This window comes from Schistocerca americana, chromosome 1 (genome assembly GCF_021461395.2).
Source record: "Schistocerca americana isolate TAMUIC-IGC-003095 chromosome 1, iqSchAmer2.1, whole genome shotgun sequence".
Lineage (NCBI taxonomy): Eukaryota > Metazoa > Arthropoda > Insecta > Orthoptera > Acrididae > Schistocerca > Schistocerca americana.
This window is the reverse complement of record NC_060119.1, coordinates 591,870,555-591,881,289: the sequence shown is the minus strand read 5'-3', so window position 1 is coordinate 591,881,289 and position 10,735 is coordinate 591,870,555. Positions and strand designations below refer to the sequence as shown.

At 45.2% G+C, this 10,735-nt stretch overlaps 1 protein-coding gene across 1 annotated transcript in view; it reads left to right on the top strand.

The window, feature by feature from the left end:
• Positions 1–218: 218 nt before the first annotated feature.
• Positions 219–10,735, top strand: part of LOC124606767 (high-affinity choline transporter 1) — a 360,300-nt gene continuing 349,783 nt past the window's right edge. Inside the window, exon 1 of the mRNA XM_047138825.1 lies at positions 219–325. The gene's annotated coding sequence lies outside the window, so the exon portion shown is untranslated. The remainder of the gene's footprint in view (positions 326–10,735) is intronic.

Below are 10,735 nucleotides of genomic sequence, written 5' to 3'. Positions count from 1 at the left end.
GGGGCAGCCGGCCGCCGCCAGCCAATGGCGCGCGCCGGAGCGGACCTGTGGCCAATAGAGGGGCCGCACCGCTTTGACGTCACCGGTGCATCCCCACCAGAGCGGACTCCGGTCCGTGATCAATACGCGGCGGCGGGGGCGGCGGAGGCGGCGCAGGGCGCGCGCGCGGCCGCTCCAGCGGACGGCCCAGCCAGCGCCGCGACGCCACCTGCCGACGACGCTGCCGCCGAGGCCAGTAGCGCGCCGCCCAGCGCCGGTTCGACACGCCAGGGGAGTCGCGCGCTGCCGGCTGCTGGCCAAGACGCTGACAGCCACACACTCGCAGGTAGGCGAGCGGCGCCGAGCAATGGCACGCGCGCGCACTCACACATACGCACACACACACACAAGGGTAGGCCCCAGCACGCCAAAGTACTGGGCCAAGAGCAGCACCTGGCATTTTGTAGTAAGGCATTGTCTCTCGATGCTGCGCTACTTCTGGGTTCCGAGCACAAACGCCAAATTATTTCTGCTATTATGATTTATAAGCTCGGCGAGTGCAAGTGAGACATGTCATATTAATAAAAGAATCAACACATTGACGATTTGTTCTTCAGGAAGACCTACACAGATAATTAATTAAGGGCTTTGTGAGTCTTTTCAAGTTGTCTTGTCGTTTTTTTGAGAACAGCAATTTAATTTCTATAATATTTCGGCACTTGTATTTTTCGTTACTTTATATGTCGCTGGCAGTAACGCAAACTTTAAATGCGAACATTTTAGGTTAAGGCTGACTGTAACCATTATGTATTTCAATTGAAATACAAATTGTTGTAACCAGTTACATCTATTGTCTTATACTTTACACTACGCGATTTGGGGGATTATACCTCCAGCATGTGGATTTATGTCAGATAATATGACTTGGATGTGTAGGAGTGATTTTTGGGTAACCAGTGGCACTCTTTTTCAGTCATCACAGGTTTCGGGCTTCTTTTCAAGTAGTGTTTTTATCACACACTGTATAATGTTCAGTGAAAGACAGTGCCACACGTAACCCAAAAGTCATACATCCATGCCGTACCAACTGACATGTCTCTGGAACGTGTAATAAATGTGATCGGTTACTGCAGTTTGTGTTTTCAGTTCGCAGCAACTGTACTACAGGATAAAACCTTGAAACAGGTGTGTACGTTTAGGGGTGGTCGTGTTTGTGTGTGTGTGTGTGTGTGTGTGTGTGTGTGTGTGTGTGTGTGTGTGTGTGTGTATGTGTGTGTTTGTGGATGTACTTGCGATTTATATAACTATTCTTGCTGACATTTCAGTCATAACTACAGCCTATAATTGTTGAGCGCACAGTAACTCCGTGCTTTACCTTTCGTACCTTTTACTGTTGTATGGTGTGGAACACGACAAACATTTTCTGCATGCATACTCACAGTCACGATGCCCTCCAGCTGTTTCTTCTGTTCCACTTTCCGCCCCCCCCCCCCCTTCCAACCAACCCCGAACTCCCCCTCCTTCTTTCTGACTGCCCCTTCTGTAAGCACTGCTATTCCGTTTACGATCTGTTGTCGTGTAGTGATAAGAAGGCTCTTACGAGCCTTTGCCTCCACCACGTCGGCGTCGCGAAAGAAATGCCGGACAGGAATTGAGTTGCGCCTCCTCGCAGCTGCTTATACTCACGCGAGCACATTTTAAACTTTCATCCTGCTAAGAATAAAAACGCGGTGAGAGAGGTATAAATTTAGAACCTCTACAGCTGGGAGATTAATAAAAATTAGGGAAAGGGCAGTTGGGCACTCTTTATAGTGGAGCACACATTTTTCAACTATGCCACGTGCTTATCTGTCGTCTGCCTCACTCTAGGTATCCTATAATTATATCAGCATGCGCACACATAAGGTATTCGTTTGTTGATGCTGTTTATTTCTTAGATATTGGATCCTTCTCTCCCTCTCTCTCTCTCTCTCTCTCTCTCTCTCTCTCTCTCATTAATATGAAACAAGCTGCTCTCGGACATTCGCTTTGATTAAAAAGTCTATTCATGTTGGAGGCCTCCTCGGACGATGTTACAGTAGATCGGAGAAGCAATCTTTCTTTCAGTTTCTGCAAGAAAGTGAATGCTACTAAGTTGAGATAAATATCAGTCACGGTCTTGAATACAGTAGTCTGAGAGCATTTACGTCAGCGATTCGAAGCAACCTGTTAGCGAATGCCATAAAAAATTAATCAGCTGCAATTGAATAACAACAACCATAAATATTTAATGTATCATGGACATGAAGTGAAAAACGGAAATGCTTTTTAGAGTGTCTTAAGACGTACTATCTCACAGGCTGCCTAATATCTACTTAGTCATCACAGAGTTTAAAGGAATAATTTATCTGCTGCTATACCAGTATCTTGTCTACCGTTTGATTTACGTTAAGTGGATTGAAGCTATTTATTCTGTCATAATACTGCATATTTCGAATTTTCAGGAAGGTGGAAATACTGACCACAGCTAGCTTATTGTGCTATATGTTTCAATTGGTGCCTCCATTACACAATCGCGAATGTAACTGCTTTTCATGATAAGAAAATAAATAAATTCCACCTTCCCCACATCCCTACTCCACCCTCCAGTTGCACACACACACACACACACACACACACACACACACACACACACACACTTTGAAATAATTGTAAAGCAGAAAAAAGATATTTAAAAATCAAGACATATAGTTTATTTAGTATGTTCGTTGCAAGGTAAGCTAACAGACCATTTGTAAGAACAAAAATAAAATCGAAAGTCTGGTCACCGGATGGTTCCTTCCGAGCGTTCCCGAGTAACAAAAATTATGGGTCTAGGTCCAGTCACACCAGTTGACGGCCCTGTATCTTCAGCTATCTCTCGATCTAATGTTTTGAGTAACGGAACGTCTTGGTGCGAGATGCGCGTTCATCTGTGTTCTTAACGCACTGTGTTATTAATACAAACGGGGAAACGTCGGAGCAGATTACTTGATGTTCGCTTGCGCGAGTCTCGGCAAACAGCTGCCTGTATGAAGTGCTGTGCTGATGCCTAAGCTAAATTTTCTATTCGTCGAGATGTATGAAGAATAGTTACACTTTTCATTCTGTTGCTCAGTAAGGCAACAGGACGCCAACAGGTTCATAGTTATGAAAACATGCAACTATCTAAAATAAAATTAAGTTTGTGAATGGACAGTGGATGTAGACAACGGTACAGCCAGTGCTGTACTGGTATTAAACCGACGCAGCCACCATCAGATATGACACCACCGCTGCCTCATTCACTCCTCGGTCACCACTCATTGCTACGGCTTCCATCGTTCCTAGCCCCTTTCTCACGTTTCTGCTCTGCTAATTCACAAGTCAGCGTATTTATTTATTTCTCTTCGATAAATCATCCTCGTTTAGCTACAGTGATCATAACAGGCCAAGAGTTTCTGTCAGCCGTGTGCTATGTGTGTCCATCTACCGAATCCACCAAATCTCGTCATTACCAATTAACCACAAGGAAAAAGAAAGGAGAGAAATCCGTATAGAACAATAGTTCCCAGCATAATTACTTTCCTGACAAACAAAGTTTTCTAATGTTGTTCTCTTTAACTTTTCTCACGATTTATGGAGTATCCAACGAGACGGGAACTCACGATATGGCCAATATAAAATGTGATGATCTCAAGTATCTTACTTACACTGCATTCGACTGTCACACTGATGGCCAGTACATAGTCTAACGTCATCCCAGTGACACCCCCGCTATTGAAAAATGGTTCAAATCGTTCTGAGCACTATGGGATTTGACATCGGAGGTCATCAGCCCCTATAACTTAGAACTACTTAGACGTAACTAACCTAAGGACATCACACACATCCATGACTGAGGCAGGATTCGAACCTGCTACCGTAGCAGTCACGCTGTTCCGGACTGAAGCGCGTAGAACCCCTCGGCCACCCCCCCCCCCCCCCCCCCCCCCAATACTGAAGATCCAACATTTTCTCGCTCCTCGGCCGGATAGTACGGTTATCCTATTCCCGTTGTCTGGGCCATACAATCCTAGACACAGCCATTGGAGCTAAAATACGCAGCCAAATTTCATCCCAGTCATGGGCGCCTGCAGAAATTGGTCCAGATGGGCGGGGGCGGGAGTGACCCTTAAAATTGTCAATTTTAACATGAATGAGTCGACTGGTTTCGAGTGGTGTCATTCCACAATCACCGTTAAGCGACAATTGGCTAAACTATATGTATAGTGGAATCACGGAAAATCGGTTCTAGAACGATATGACAATTGTGTATTGATTAAAATTTCTAGACCTATACTCCAGTTCCAGGGAAGCGGTGAGGTGGTGGGGGGGGGGGGGGGGGGGGAGGGGGGCGGTGGCGCGGAGAGGCGGAGAGAGAGAGAGAGAACAGAGTTCCCCCTTGCCATCATGCCTTCAAATCTGTCTTTTGCCACTGAGTTGGTCACACCATCTCATTGGATGCTTTCATATTGTGTTGCGCACAAAAGTATCATGTATGACATGTGAGAATTTTTTAAATTTAGTTTCTACTGCATGATGGCTTAAGACCGAATCCGATCAGAGCAAACACGAAATTGAAAGACAGTACTGTGTCATAGATTTTATACGACTCAGTGTAAAGAGGGGCGCTAATTCCAACTTCACATCAGGCTCACATACCTATAAGCATAACTGCTGAAATAACTGCAATTCTCTGCTCAAAACCACAAATGTATTCAGTGATACACAAATACTGAACTTCAAGAAATCATACAATATTCCTGGCCAGGGTGTCCTGCTCTGAGGCTAAGTCCAATTGGTGCACACTACAGTATTCTACACGACGTGTGCATTGCTGTGGCAGTGCCGTAAGTTGTCGAATAGCGGCGGATCCTTCTTCGGACAGACAAGCTGTAATCAACTGTAGTGGTAGCGGCGACAGCGGCTGGAACTGAAACTCCAACTGGCTCTCGATGAAACTCTCGCAGGAAAGCATTCCCGAACATAGTCTCCCAATTAAGCCCTGGAGCGTGACTTATATGCCGGTGCTCAGTGATACTGACCTCCACGCTATTTCGTCCACGTGAAGGGTGACGTCGAACATTGTTCCACTCTGCTAACGACCTCTGCTGTAGGCCACTGTAATTTGTGCTAGATTCACTTCGCCTGGTGCTTAGGCGACCCGTGTGGCTTGCGCCTTTTGTGGGCTATCTAGCGAGCAGGCGTTGCGACTGAGGTCACGGTAATGATCATCTTACGGCTGCACCTGAAATCTGAACTCCCTGCAAAACGAGATGACTTCAAATGATGCAAAACCAGTAGGCTTAAATGTAGCGATACACCTGATATTTAGACGCATCCATGACGGAATGATATTTGTTATGCTCGAGGACATTTATACTACTCTTTACACCTCACGTTCTCGATCTTGCTTCTCATGACACTTCACGTCTTTCCACCCATTGTGATGATAATAGACGCTGAACTCGGACTTGGGAGAACAACGGCTCAAATCCTCGTCCAGCAATTGAGATTCAGGTGTTCCATGGTTTCCCAAAAGCACAACCGCCATCTCTCTTGAACAGTATATGGCGAACTGGTAGCTTAAGTAGCGGCTGGGTGCAGTAGGGACAAAAGCGGTGTCAACGGGCACGAAAATGCAGTATCGAATGGAGAATGGCTACTTCTCTGTGACAAATGAGAACTGTAGTGTAAGATTATGAATTTTTAGGTCGATCGATTGCTCCATGCAAACCGAAACAGAATTTTTCATGATATATGGAGAAAAGAAATGTTTTTAAAAATTTATGATTGCCCTGCGTGAGGAGATAGGACAAATAAAGCTACATCAGGATCAACTGGAAGGTGAAGATACTGTGATACCACAAATACTGTATTAGTGCTTCTAGAGAAACGCTTCTTATAACAATTTGCTTCTTGATGAAAAACTGTTTGTCCTTATCAAAATTTTGAATCATTTTACATATGCTTCCAGTGTATATCAAATTTAATTGTAACTGAGAATAATCAACACTTTCCAAAAACTGACAGTTGGCAGTAACGTAGAATAAAGTAAATCAAACGAACATTTGTGAGGTGGCGAATGACTCGGATATAGCAGGTTTGAATCCTGCTGGTGATGAATTTCTCAGTGCCGGTATTTGAGCTTGAAGGGGTGGAGAGATAGTGACGAAATCTCCTTGATCACCAGACTGTCCGACAACATCGCGGATTAAACTGAAGGCACGTGAAACTACTGATGCTGATCCGTCAATCGGATGGGGGCTATGGTGCTATTAGAGAGGAGTAAGCCATGTGGAGACACATGCTTTTACTCACTTTCATTTCTCATCATCATGCAGCGGAAACTTGACACCACAACTTAGTCATACACACATATATTACGGTCACCTACACTCAGCAGACACACTTGAGGTTAAACTCTCACACACTGCGAGTTAAGGTCCCATTATGAGCTGGGGAAGGAGTATCTTTCCAATTAGGCAGTTGAAAAGTCCTCTCGGAGTGTCCCAACTGACAGTACAAAAGAATTCTGACTTTCTTTGTCTGAGTTACATTAGTAAAACTTTCCTTTTCATCTTATTCCGAGCTATCTGAAGCAACTCGTTGGTATGAGATTCCTGGCCGTTGAAAGCATTGTCTTTTCGAATTCATTGACGATGTACTTTTGCCAGGATCGTTTTTGAATCATTTGTTAGCGCCGAGTGACAACTCACTTCAATGGTGTATGGAATCAATGACACATCCTATTTCCATCGTGTGTTAATAAAATAACTTTAATTTCCTGCTGGAAGTTCTTCACCTGTTAATAATGTGTGTGTTATTGATGACGATAGGAAACAATGCCAGTGTCTTATTTGCAAAAAATATGTTGGTTCCGATCTAGCTATCTTGATCTATAAAAGGCTATGGAAATGTCTCCGTTTGAGGGTATCGGTGCTGCGTATGTACAGGTAGTGCGGGTCGGATACGGCTGTAACAGCACCGACATGTATGCATGGTATTAGTGTGGCAGTCGTGTCTTTTCGACGTAAGTGCGGTAAATACGGAAATGGAACTATGACGACGTTATGATCGAATGCGTCCAAACAAGGCCAACGTACTGTTTTTCTTTTCTTGGCTGCCGAAGATCAAACACCCCTGCATGTCCATCAGAGAATGAAGAATATACAGGGCAACAATTATTGAACTATATGAAATAAAATCGTCATAACTTCTGAACTGTTTGGGTTAGGCGCTCAAACTGCACAGTTGGCCGAGGGGCATGATGGGAATTAGTACACGCATACCCATGCACCTTGTCGTTGTCAGCCATTTGCGCGTGAAACTGTCACGGTGCAACGTTGCTCAGCGTAGAGCGATTGTGAAGGCCTATTATGTGAGCAATAATAGCCCAACTGCAGCTCGAAGGAAGTCTGCGAACGAGTTCAAGCTGAAGACAATAGGTCCAAGTGTGCTAACAGTCAAGCATTTGATTCGCAGGCTTGTTCGTGATGACAGTGTTGGCAATGTCGGTCGCCCAAAAAGGATGGAAACGCCTGGAAGCATCAACAAGACACGCGCTGTGTTTCAAATCAGCCCCAGGAAATCGATCGAACGTTCTGCACGACAGATGGGAATCAACCAGGAGACAATGGGACAAATTATAGTTAAAGGCATGCATTGCTTCCCAAGCAAAATTCAAACCCATCAGCGCTTAAGCCCCAGGGCCATGGAACAGCGGTCGTGTTTCGTCAGCACTATTGTCCACAGGATGGACGAACAGGACTTTGAAGTGAATATGGTTTGGTTAGCGACGACGAGTACTTTCATTTGGACGGGTTCGTCAATAAGCAAAATTGGAGCATTTGAGGGACTGAGAATCCACATTTCGCGATCGAGAAGTCTATTCAGCGTCAACGCGTGACTGTGTGTGTGCAACGTCCAGTCACGGAATAATCGGTGTGATATTCCTAGATGGCATGGAGACTATCTAACGCTACGTGACGGTATTGGAAGATGATTTCATCCCCATTATCCAAAGTGACAAAGTGACCCTGATTTCGACAAGATGTGGTTCATGCAAGACGGAGATCGGCCTCATCGAAGCAGGAGAGTATTTGATATCCTGGAGGAGCACTTTGGGGACCGCTGTCTGATTCTGGGGTACCCAGAGGCCTCTGGCATCGGCCTAGATTGGCCGCCATATTCTCCGGCTCTCCGCACATGCGACTCCTTTTTGTGGGGCTATATTAAAGACAAGTTCTACAGCAATAATCCCAAAACTATTGCTGAGCTGAAAACAGCCATTCAGGAGGTCATCGAAAGCATCGATATTCCGACACTTCAGCGGGTCATGAAGAATTTAGCCTATTCGTCTCCGCCACATCATCGCCAAATGATGGCAGGCATGTCGAAATGTCATAATCTAAATCCAATATCTGTAGTGACGTTTAAATATTGTGTAAAGTGTGTGCACGTCGTAGTTTTTAACTAATTTACTTTTTTTCCCATACGGTTCAATAATTGTCGCTATGAATATGGAGAAGCATAAACCACCGTTGTGGAAAGGTGCGCCAAGTTCATGGTTACGCATAATCCATATTTCAGATGTCTTAACGTATAAGTTACACTAACTCAAGAGAAAGACACTCTATCATCCGCCCTATGGTCCTCGCCTCTCCTCATGCGACGGTCACGCCTTAGGTCCCTTAAAGTGGTTTTGAAGGTTCAACGATTCCTGTCGGACGAGGATGTGCAGCGGACGCCGTGGTTTACCAAACGAGTATTTTCAACCTGATGCATCGGTGGGACGATTGCCTCAATGTTCATGATGATTTTGCCTGATTGGCATACCTATTGTAGATTGTGCGGCCTCCTTCGAATGGAAACTTTTTGATTGCAGCTGATAGTTTCGGTGTGGTTCAAGCTTTCTGTATATCACTTGCACTCCACAGTTATTTACACAATTTTCATTGCCCAGGAAGACAGGATTCACTTGATTGACGGACTTGCACCCTAGGCTTTTATTCAGGTGTTGTGTACAGGAACGCGCAACCCACCAGAAATGAAAAAGTCATTTACCAAGTCCAATACAAGGGCTGTCCTAACCGAGTTTTCCTGCATGGTATTGAAGAACTTATGCCTTTGCAGTTGCTTTCGATTTCGAGCTGATTGAAATTTTTCGAATACGCATGTTCTTATTTGCATTAATAACGAACAGTAATACTTGATTGTAAGCTGAGTATATGCACAAACACTTGTGAGCCAAAACTCTGTGACTGCTGGTCACAGCGCGGCTGAATGCCGCCTGGTGGGGATGTGGGTGAGGGAAGTAAAGGGCGGTCATAACTAAGCTTCCGCCACTTGAACCAGTGTAGACTGAAAGCTGTTTACCGTATGCACAGGAATGATGTTCAGACTGTGCGCTGCAGGATATGCGTGTTAGAAGTGTTAGTGTCATGACTTGCCGTTAGGCGCAGGTACTGGTACTGTGACGTAGGGCGGAAACACAAGCGTCAGGGTGCATTACAGTTGCAGGTAGTCAACATGGGTCAACACAAGGTAAGTACGGCCTTACTCGTAAACCCGTTTCATCAAATCAGCAGCAAGAGTGTTGCTGCTGTTTGCGAATATCGGCATGATTCGGGAGTGGTGACTTCGGAACAGCTCCTGGCAGAGGCAGACGGCCAACTGATCTACACATTGTTGAAGTTACTGTCGCCATGGCTGAGAATGCTGGATGTAGTGTGCGAACTTAAGCACTGCACGAGCTGTGTCTCGACAATTGAACATTCCATCGTTCGAAAAGTCAGCGACCAATTGTGGTGTCCAGGCTTTCATGGCTGTAGATGGTCGTCATATTGAGAAATGCTTGTAACCTGCTAGTTAAACATCGTACGCAAATAACAAATGTCGCCCTCTCATGTGGAAATTAAAATGGGTTTCTTTCAATGATTTATTTGCTATTTCTCTTCCGCCTGTCATCAGAAATGTTTCCACCAAGTTTCATTGTTCTACGATTACTCGTTTCTCATGGCAGTTCTCTCGAGTAGCGAAAGTTTAATTACAAACATCGTGTGTACACTGTCCAGTCGCATTAATGTCACCACCTGTGAAAAGCTTGAATAACCACTTTTTGCAGTTCGAGACGTGCAGGAAAAGAGTCAGTGCGGTTTTTGGAGGTAACGACAGAGATGTGAAGCTATGCCGACTGCAGTGTCGTGGCCAGCTGCGTTAGTTTTCTCGACTGGGGATCCACAGCGCGAAAAGGACAATTTATGTGGTGCCACAGATTCTCCATTGGGTGTAGACCCGCCGAGTATGGTGACCAGAGGAGTACAGTGTACTCACCCCTGGTATACTTAGAACCACGCACGTAGCATGTCTACCGCGAGCTATGCGACACTTTGTGTTGTCCTGATTGTAGATGCCTTCGTGGCAAGGAAAAACAAACGGTATGTAGGGGTGGACATGGCCCCCTAGGATGGATGCGTATTTATGTTGATGCATTGTGGCCTCTAGAATGATGAGAACACTCATGGAAAGCCACGAAAACCTTCTCCAGACCGTAATGCTGCCTCCTCCAGCCGATTGTTGCAGTTATTTGCTTTCAGACGTTTCACACCATACACCCAACGGCAATTCTTCCCGTGGACGACAAAACGTAATTCATCTGATAAGACCACGTGTCGTCATTCAGTAGACGTCCAGTTGCGATACTGACGTGCAAACT